A 10,057-nucleotide genomic window follows, 5' to 3' on the forward strand; every position below is an offset into this window, starting at 1 on the left:
GCATTTTTATAAGCAGCCTTAAATTCTTCTGACAAGAAGATAAGTTGTAGATAAATAAGTAAAATAAACATTTGTGGGTAGGAAATTTCAGAGAAAATGAGTTCTCTCAGGCAACAAACCTTGATAGGACTTAGGACTGCCACAGTACAGCATGGATTGTGTTAGAAAAGGCAATGCCCCTTTGAGTAATGTGGCCACCATATTTATGGTATGGATAAATATGTCAATGGATATATGAATTGCAACTAAGCCATGAAGCTCAGGAATCAGTGAATGAATGGTAAAGCAGGAGTCTAGGAACGGAAATTCTTTTTTAACTTAGTTGTTGAAAATGATTAGACTCTCCTACAGGAGAAAAACTCAAGTGACCCAAAGGAAGTGATTCATAGGGGATGAAACCAGAGAGTGGTGACAGAAGGCTAAAGATGGCGTCCCAGAGGGAAAGCGGGAAGTGCCAAGCAGGAACTGCAAAAAAAATAAAAAATAAATCCACATTTGTCGAAAGGCGAGTACATAAGCCGTCCAAACCAGGGTCACAAGCTCCCAGCAAAGTGGCTACAATTTCTGCTGATGAATTGAAGGAAATTTGCAATAAGGAAAAATACACCCATCTGAAAAGAAATCCAGTTCATAAGGTCAGCCCAGCCCAAAGCAACATCAGTGGACAGGAATTTCATTCTCTGAACAATACCAATCTTCGCGCTGCAGTGGCCAACTCGTTCCCTTCCAAAGGGCACACAGTTCACACCTATTTTTGTACTGAAAATTCTACAGAGAACTTTTGAAAAAAGTGCTGCGCCGTCAGGAACCCTCAAAAAATGTGAGTCTGTTTCCTTGTACGGCTGCATGGTAGCACATGTCCCCTTTACTATGTTAGCAATTGCCAACTTCACTAAAACTGCACAAATGGGGGTAGTGAAACCGCCAGTTACCTCATACACAGAAAGTCTCTCAGGGAAGGTGACAACGTCGCATCGTAATATTTTACATTTAAGTGCCCATAGCCTTTTACCAGGACAAGTAAGTAATACCGACCTCTTATAGATATGATGATCGTAATAATTATAATAGCTCATACCAACATGGTGCTTACTATGTACTAGACCCTGTGCTAAGCATTTAGTACATATTAACTCATTTAATCTAATCCTCATCACACTTCCCTTTCAGGTAGTCACGTAAGATAGCCCTATATAAGCTTTCCCATGTTCAGAATGTCTAAGTGTGTATGTACGTCTCATTGCCATACACTAGGTCAAAATTTCCCCTGAGCCTGAATATTTATGAGCTCATTCCTTGGTCAGGTGGGGTAAGGACGTACCAGATGGCCGATTCATTGAATCCCTACTCTGTGCCTGTGCTTTGCTAGGTGTGTGTCATGGAATCCCTAAAACAACCCTTTGAGGTGCTTTCTGTTATGAGCTCCAGTTTACATTTGCAGGAACAAATTCAGAAAGGTAAAGTACGGTCAGTGCCTTGCTGAAGATTACACAGCCAACAAGTGGCAAAGTTGGAATTTGATCCCAGAATTGTTAAGCTTTAGAATTTTAGTTCTTAACCAAGATTCTATATTGTCCCTCTGCTAGACTCCATTTGAGGGGGTGGGTGTCCCAACTGCTTTCAGGTTTAAAAGTTTAAGGTGTGTTGGAGCCTCCAGATCTTCAGCTGACTGGTCCTAAGTCATGGAGTTGGGGGCATCAGCAGCTATTTTTGTGGGACATCCTAACAAGAAAATGCACTGATTCCACCATAAGAAACATACAGATGAGGGCCATGCCCTAGGGGTGGAGAAGCCTCAAGATAGAAGGGTCTGGGCCTCTGATGACTTTGAGGAAGAGAGCTGCTACACTGCAGTGGGGAAAGAAACTCTTCTCTTGTTTAAACCATGCTGTTTGGGGGGGGGTGGGAGGCAGGTCCAAGAGGGAGGGGATCTAGGTGTACATGTAGCTGATTCACTTTATTGTACAGCAGAAACTAACACAACATTGTAAAGCAATTATACTCCAATAAAAACAAAACAAAGCAAAACCAACAAAAAACAACCCATGCTGTTTGGTCTCTGATACCTGCAGATGGACCAAACTAATATACCCTCTAAAGGTTAAACTACTTATTTTGATCATCTCCTATTCAATGTCAATGTCACATTGTAAGATTTTACATTTAAGTCCCAGCATATTTTACATTTAAGTCCCTCCCTGTGGAGGAAGGAGGGATGCCCTGGGATTATGGGGATAGCCAAACACATGACACCTGACACTGGACAGATGAGACGGACAGCCGTTTATTAGTACGTATACTCACAGTCTAGAGGAAGGGGACACTGCTCCATGCAGTACCACATGGGGGCTGCATTTGGGAAAAGAGTGAATTCCCTGGGGGCTGCAGGAGGCAAGTTTTGTAGTATCAAGAGAGTGAGGTGCCCCTTGGTTCCTTAGGGAGGATGTGACTGGCGTGTTTGAATAATTCCATGGGCTGTCAGGGAAATAAAATCTGCTACTCAGGAGTAAGCAAGCATTGCAGGTGGCGCAGTGGTTAAGAATGTGACTGCCAGTGCAGGGGACACAGGTCCCAGCCCTGGTCTGGGAAGATCCCACATGCCGCTAAGCAACTAAGCTGTGGGCCACAACTACTGAGCCTGCTCTCTAGAGCCCTCGAGCCACAACTGTTGAGCCCATGCACCACAACTACTGAAGCCCATGGGCCTAGAGCCGGTGTTCCGCAACAAGAGAAGCCACCGCCGTGAGAAGGCGGCACACTGCAATGAAGAGTACCCGCTCGCTGCAACTAGAGAAAGCCTGCGCATAGCAACGAAGACCCAACGCAGCCAAAAATAAATAAATAAATAAATTTACTTATAAAAAAAGGAATTGCACTTGGTTCATTTGATAAGGAGGGCTATTTGCCTTGGGGGGCAAGAGTGGTGAGGGGACCATGTGGTTAGGCCATTTGAGGACTTCCCCGTTTTACCAGCTGTCAGGGCAGTGCGTAATAATAATATTAATTTACATCACGCTACTGAAACGTAATGGATCAGAACCAGGCTATGGAGCCTCTCTTAAAACAATAATATGGCTCCTAGGGCTTCAGTGTAAGCTGATTGAAAGTTTTAAATATAAATAAAGATGTGTTAATTAAATTAAGACTTGATCAGTTAAGAAAATGGAGCATCTCCTGCTCACTCAAGCACAGCCCAGGAAGACTTGGGTCAACATCCGTGTAGGATTTCTGGTCCCTTGCTGTGGAGATGCATGAATCTGATTAGGAGAGCCTGATGCCATTGAGCTTTAAGTCCTTGCTCTCCACAGCAAGTGCTTTCCTATCCATTCATTCCTGTATTCAACAGATTTATTCAACAATTATTATTTACTGAAGGCTGCCAGGCTCCAGGCACTGGGATTAGGCACTAGGTATACCATGGAGAACAAGAAGGGCATCTGGTCCTTGACTTCATGGGGCTTCTAGTCCAGTCAGGTAGACAGACAGAAAACAATTAAAGACTCAAATAAATAAATACTCTGAAGGAAAACAAAAAACAGGCTTCTTTGAAGAAACTAGCAAGACCTACATGATTTGACTCCTGTCAACCTCTCCTGTATCATCTCATGCCATTGTCCCCTCCGCCCATGAGTTCCAGCCCACTGGTCCTGTTTTCTCTCTCTCTCTCCCCCGCTTGTTTGTTTCTTATCTACACTTGTCACAGTCTATAATTACAGTGACTTTTACCTTTTTTTTTCTCCTATACTTCTTTTTTAACCATCAACCTCGTTAGAATGTGAGCACCTCCAAGGCAGCAGTGGTGTCTATTTATACTTCTTTGCGTCACTGTCACTAGCATACTCTTGGCTCTTCGGAGGTGTTTGAAAATCATTTGTCCAATGAATGAATACACAGGAAGACCTGGATGGGGTTGGAGTGGATCAGGGCAAAGGTCTCAGATTTTTCCTCCACTTTGAATCTTCTCAGCTTCACTTGTCTCTTGTAGCTCTGTGTGGCGCCAACAATTTCACATAGGTGTAACCTGACAGTATACCGCTCCTGCTCTGTACCTCACTTCTCTGGCTTCCTGCTCTGGTGTCACCCTGTTGGAACCACCAGGAGGCTTCTCAGCACCCAATGCCCACATGCAGCCTAGAAATACAGGGGAGTTAACATCCCAGGGCTGAACCTTTGAGCGCTGGGAGGTAGGAGCCAGAGGATAATATCTCCCCTTTGCCTGCCTCTGGAGGATGGTCCCAAGCCTTCTTGGGGCTGTGGTCCTGCAGATTAAGTGATCGGTTGCATTTGGAGATGGCCAGCATATCCACACACTGTCTCTTCCTCTTTCCCTGCTTCTCTCCCAATTCTTCCTTCCTGCTCCCTGGGCTCGTCTTCCCTATTAAAAGAAGAGCCCAGCAGCTTTTTGCCCTGGGTTTCATTTTCTGGGGAACTTAGCCGAACACAGAAGCTTCTTTAAAAATGTGATATTTGAGCTGAGACCTGTCAGATGAGTAAGATGCAAAAACAGGCGCTTCTAGTTCACAGCTCTCCCCTCTCCTCTCCCCTCCAACACCCATGCCGCGTGGACCTGCCCTGCGGGGCAGGGCCCTGCTCACTGAGGACTTGGCATCGCTCGGAGGCACAGCGGTCCAGGATGACACACAGGTGAAAGCGCTGAGGCGGCGCCTCGGGCCCCGAGGCCTGGTCGTGCTCAGCTTCGCGTGCAACCGGTTTGGGCATCAGGGAAACACGCCAAACGAGATCCTGAATTGCCTCAAGTACGTCAGACCAGGCAACAGGTTCGAGCCCAACTTCATGCTCTTCGAGAAGTGGAGAAGCGTGAGATGAATGGCTCGCAGGCGTACCCGCTCTTTGTCTTCCTTCGCGAGGCTCTGCCCACGCCCAGTGTCGCCGCCACTGCCCTCAGGACCGACCCCAGGTTCATCACCTGGTCTCTGGTGTGTGGCAAAGAAGTGGCCTGGGCCGTGTGCCTGGGCGCAGGTATAGCCGCTGCATTCTGACCATCCACGTGGAGCCTGACTGTCCCAGGGCCCAGCTGTGCCCAGGGCACCCCTCCTACCCCTGCCGCTTGGCAGTCACAACGCTGCCCTCTGGGGATTTTATCTATGAAGGTGTTACCTCTAAACGTGCATGGAGGAACCCCTGATGTCCAGGAAAATCCCCCGAGATGGGTGCTGGTCCTGTTCATCCCAGGCTCCCCTTTCCCAGACCACAGTTCTGCACTAATAAAGTGATGAGTATCAGCAGAAAAAAAAAAAAAAAAGAGTTAGGCAAAGACAAACAAACAAACAAAAAACAAACAACCCCCCCTCCTCCCACCCCACCGCAAAAGCTGGAGGGAGTTGGGGGCCGTTGGTTTGTAGGCAGACAAAACATACATCCTAAGGCAGAGGAGAGGTCAGAGCATTGGGAACTGAAATGCCACTGTGCCATTTTCTGGGGTGAGGGAGGGGTGAATGGGACAAAGGAGAGATGATGAGGTGGTGGGAGCTCAGTTCACACAGCGGCTCTCAGGATTTAGGTTTTGTTCTAATGCAACGGGAACCATTGGAAGGTTGAAGCAGGGGCATGGTATAATCACATTGTGGTTTATTTTAAAAGACCCCTTAGGCTGCTATGTGAAAAGTAAACCATTTTTTCATGTTGGAGAAGGGGCAAGACTTGTGAGGTGGAGACACCAGCCAGGAGTTTCTACAGTAGTCCAGATAAGAAATGATCATTGCTTGGACCAGGCTAGGAGCAGTGGAAGTGGAAAAAAGTGGATTAATTTGAAACATATTTTTGAAGTACAATCCGTATGGCTTGGGTTGGATGGGGGAGGGAGAATGGGGGAAGGAGAATGGGGAGAGAAAGGAAAGTATGGCTCTCTGGTTTCTGATTGGAATGGTGGGCAAGAACGAATGAGTGCAGATTAGAGAAGGTTAAGAGTTTAGTTTTGGATATGTTAGTTTTGAGATCTCTTTACATTATCCAAGTGGAGACGTCAAGTAGACAGTTGGGCATATGAGACAAAGTGCTCAAAAGAGAAATCCAAAATAAAGTTACACATTTGGGAGCAGGACAGGTTCCTTAATCTGCAGAACCCAGTGCAAAGTGAAAATGCAGGTCCCTTTGTCCAAAAATTATTAAGAATTTCAAGATGGTGACAGCAGAGCATAAAACCAAGCTCAGGGAACTGTAACACGGGGTTCTGTGTGATCGTACAAGTTAAAATCGATGGAGCCTATAGGGGGTATTGAAAGCCAAGGAAATGGATAAGGTTACTTAGAGAGAGACTTAAAAGGATGAGGAAGGACAACCCAGGACTTGACCTTGAAATTCTGTGTCTATGCTAAACTCCAGATGCATGTTCCAATTGCCTATTCAACATCTCCACTTAGATATCTAATAGATATCTCAAACCAAATGTCCAAAACCCAACCCTGATTTTCACCCTAAATTTCCTCATAACAGTCTTTTCCAACTCTATAAACGACAACTCCATTTTTCTTGGCACTCAGGCCCTAAACTTTGAATCATCTGGTCACTCCTCTTTTTCTCACCTCCCATACCCGGTCTGTCAACAGACCCTCCCATCAGGAGATCTTCACAATTTTCCACTTTTTATTATGTCCACAACTGCCTCTCTAGTCTGAGCTGCCTTCTTCTCTCACCTAGATTGTTGCAGTAGCGCCCCACTTCCACTCTTCCCTCCTACAATCTGTTCTCAGCACAGCAGCCAGGGAGGTCCTGTTAGAGCGTAGGTCACATTATGTCGTTCCTCTGCCCCCCTCTATTCACTTCCCATCTCACTCGAGAAAACTGTCTGCCAGGCTCTTTCTGACCTGTGTCTCCACCTCACTGCCTCTCAGAGTATATACTCTGCCCCATCTCATTCTGCTCCAGTCGCCATGGCCTCATTGATATTCTTCAAACACCTTAGACTCTCTTCTGCCTCAGGGCCTTGTGATCTGTTTAGAAAACCCTTCCATATAATAACATTGCTTTCTCTTCCACTACCTTCAGTTCACGGCTCAGATGTAACCTTATCAGACCAGCCCTAAAAAACAGCAGCCTGCCGCCACACCTTGGCTCTTCCAATCTCCCTTAACCTGCTTTGTTTTTTTCTGTAGCTCTTAAGACCATCTGACGCAGTGGTCCCCAACCTTTCTGGCACCAGGAACCGGTTTCGTGGAAGACAATTTTTCCACAGACCGGGGGCGGGGGGGCAATTGTTTAGGGGTGATTCAAGCGCATTACCTTTATCTTGCACTTTATTTCTATGATTATTACCTTGTAATATATAATGAACTAATTATACAACTCACCACACTGCAGAATCAGTGGGAGCCCTGAGCTTGTTTTCACTTGCCACTCACTGATAGGGTTTGATAGGAGTCTGCAAGCAGTTGATTTATTGTGGTCTCTGTGCAGTCACGTCTCTGCTAATGATAGTCTGTATCTGCAGCCGCTCCCCAGTGCTGGCATCACCGCCTCAGCTCCACCTCAGGTCATCAGGCATTAGATTCTCATAAGGAGTACGCAACCTAGATCCCTCGCATGCGCAGTTCACAGCAGTGTTCACGCTCCTATGAGAATCTAATGCCGCTGCTGATCTGGCAGGAGGCGGAGCTCAGGCTGTGATGCGAGTGATGGGGAGCGGCTGTAAACACAGATGAAGCTGCACTCGCTCACCCACTGCTCACCTCCTGCTGTGTGGCCCGGTTCCTAACAGGCCACGGACCAGTACTAGTCCATGGCCCAGGCGTTGGGGACCCCGGATCTAACGTACTACATATTTGCTTGTTTATTTGTTCATTGGATCATCTTCTATCCAGTAATAGATGTTCCATAAGGAGAAACTTTGTGTCTTTTGTCTCTGTTGATTCCCAATACAGAGTAGACACTCAAATACTTGCTGAAGGAAGGAAGAAAGAAAAGAAGGCCTCCAACATTTCTCATTTAGGTAGAGAAGGAATTGACTAGGAGACTGAGAAGTGGCCATGGAGGTAGGAAAAGAGAAACCAGAAGCAGGAAGTATACTAGAAGCTTAGAGAGAAAGCATTTAAAAAATTGTGGCAAAAATACATAACATAAAATTGACCATTTTAACCATTTTTAAGTGTACAGTTCTGTTAAGTACTTTAACAGAATTAAATACATCCTTATGGTTCTGCAATCATTACCACCATCCCTCTTCAGAACTTTTTCCATCAGAGCTGTAACCCTGTACACATTAAACAGTAACTAACTCCTTATTCCCTCCTCTCCCCCCAGCTCCTGGCAACCACCATTCTACTTTCTTCCTCTGTGACCTTGACTACCCTAGGGACCTCATATAAGTAAAATTATACAGCACTTTTCCTTTTGTGACTGGCTTGTTTCACTTAGCATAATGTCCTCAAGGTTCATCCACATTATAGCATTTTCCAGAATTTCCTTCCTTTTTAGAACTGAAGAATATTCTGTTGTATGTATATACCACATGTTGTTTATCCATTCACCTGTCAACGGACACTTTAGGTCACTTCTACCTTTTGATTATCGTTAATGCTGCTACTAGGAACATGGGTGTACAAATCTCTCTTTGAGACCCTGCTTTGAAATTTTGGGGATATATACCCAGAATTGGAATTGCTGGATTATATGGTAATTCTATGATTAATTTCTTGTTGTTTTCCACAGAAGTTGCACCAATGCACAAGGGTTCCAATTTTTCCATACCCTCACCAACACGTTATTTTCTGTTCAAAAAAAATTTTTTTTAAACATAATAGCCATCCTAATGGGTGTGAAGTGGTATCGCATTGTGATTAGAGGAAAGCATCTGAAGACTAAGGGAGTGGTCAACTATGTCAAGAGGTGCTCCAAGGTCTAGTAAATCAAGACTGAGAGCGTCTATTGGATTCGGCAATGTGCGGGTGGCGGCAACCCCAGCAGAATGATTTAGGGTCACCAGATGGGAGCAGGCAGAAGATTGAATGGGTGGTGAAGGAGAAAGATGACTTGAGAAGCTTGGCTGTGCTCAAGAGTGGAGAAATATTATTTATTGAATGCTCACTATGCTCTGACATCATATAAGATGCCTAAGTTGGAACAGAAGAGCCAACAGATGTGGTTTCTATCCTCAGGGGGCTGACAGTCCAGCAGAGAAGAGAGACAGTCAACAAATTTATTCAACTTCAATTTGACAAGTGCTAAAAACATAAGTGGAGGGTGCTGTGTGCATATTACAGTAAATATGGCACTTGAGGAAGGGAAGGGAGGAGGCATTTCTGAGGAAGTGATGCTGAAATGGATTACAATTTGATATCCCCTTGGGTCCATCTTCAGGGAGAGAATGCCCTGGTCCTGCTGGCATGGGCATTTGGGTCCCCATGGAATCCCTTACCATTGTGTGTCACTTCCATCACCTGGCTTCTAGAACCAGCATATGCAAATGGAAGTCATTTATGTGGGCTCAAATTACACTGGCTACATGCTCAAGTAGGAACTTAGCCTCCCCCACTAAAGTAGTCCCAAATAACGCCAGAGAAGTACTTCACCCACGTTCTCAAACTAGCCTGTCAGTCTGCCTCTTCTTCATCATTGACTCTGGCTTCTATTTGTCCAAATCCCCTACCCATGAGACTAGTTGATGGAGCCTCATTGTGGCCAAGGTTAGAGGGTCTCAGTGTGAGAATACCCACTTATGTGCCAGTGCCTTCTCCCAGGCTTCTAACACCACCTGTCTTCCAGGTAAGGAGCAGGGCTAGGTCTGGGTGGAGGCACTGAAGTGCAATGTGCTCTACCCATACCCCAAAGCAGCAATACTCGTGCTCATAAAGTCTCTCATTCAAGTTTTCTGTCTACTTTCTGTCCTGTTCAATTCCAGTTCAAGGGCCAAATGGGAAGTAGACATATGACCTTGGGCAAATTACTTAACCTCCTCGTGCCTAAATTTCCTCATCTGCAATATGAAGATAATAAAAGTACCTATTTCGGCGAATTCCCTGGCAGTCTAGTGGTTAGGACTTGGCGCTTTCACTGCGGTGGCCCAGATTCAATCCCTGGTCGAGGAACCGAGATCCCATAAGCC

At 45.6% G+C, this 10,057-nt stretch overlaps 1 pseudogene; it reads left to right on the top strand.

The window, feature by feature from the left end:
- The first annotated feature begins 4,554 nt into the window (after nt 1–4,554).
- LOC116758385 lies at nt 4,555–7,129 on the top strand (annotated as a pseudogene).
- Nucleotides 7,130–10,057: the final 2,928 nt, after the last annotated feature.

The sequence above is a fragment of the Phocoena sinus genome, chromosome 8, assembly GCF_008692025.1.
Source record: "Phocoena sinus isolate mPhoSin1 chromosome 8, mPhoSin1.pri, whole genome shotgun sequence".
NCBI lineage: Eukaryota > Metazoa > Chordata > Mammalia > Artiodactyla > Phocoenidae > Phocoena > Phocoena sinus.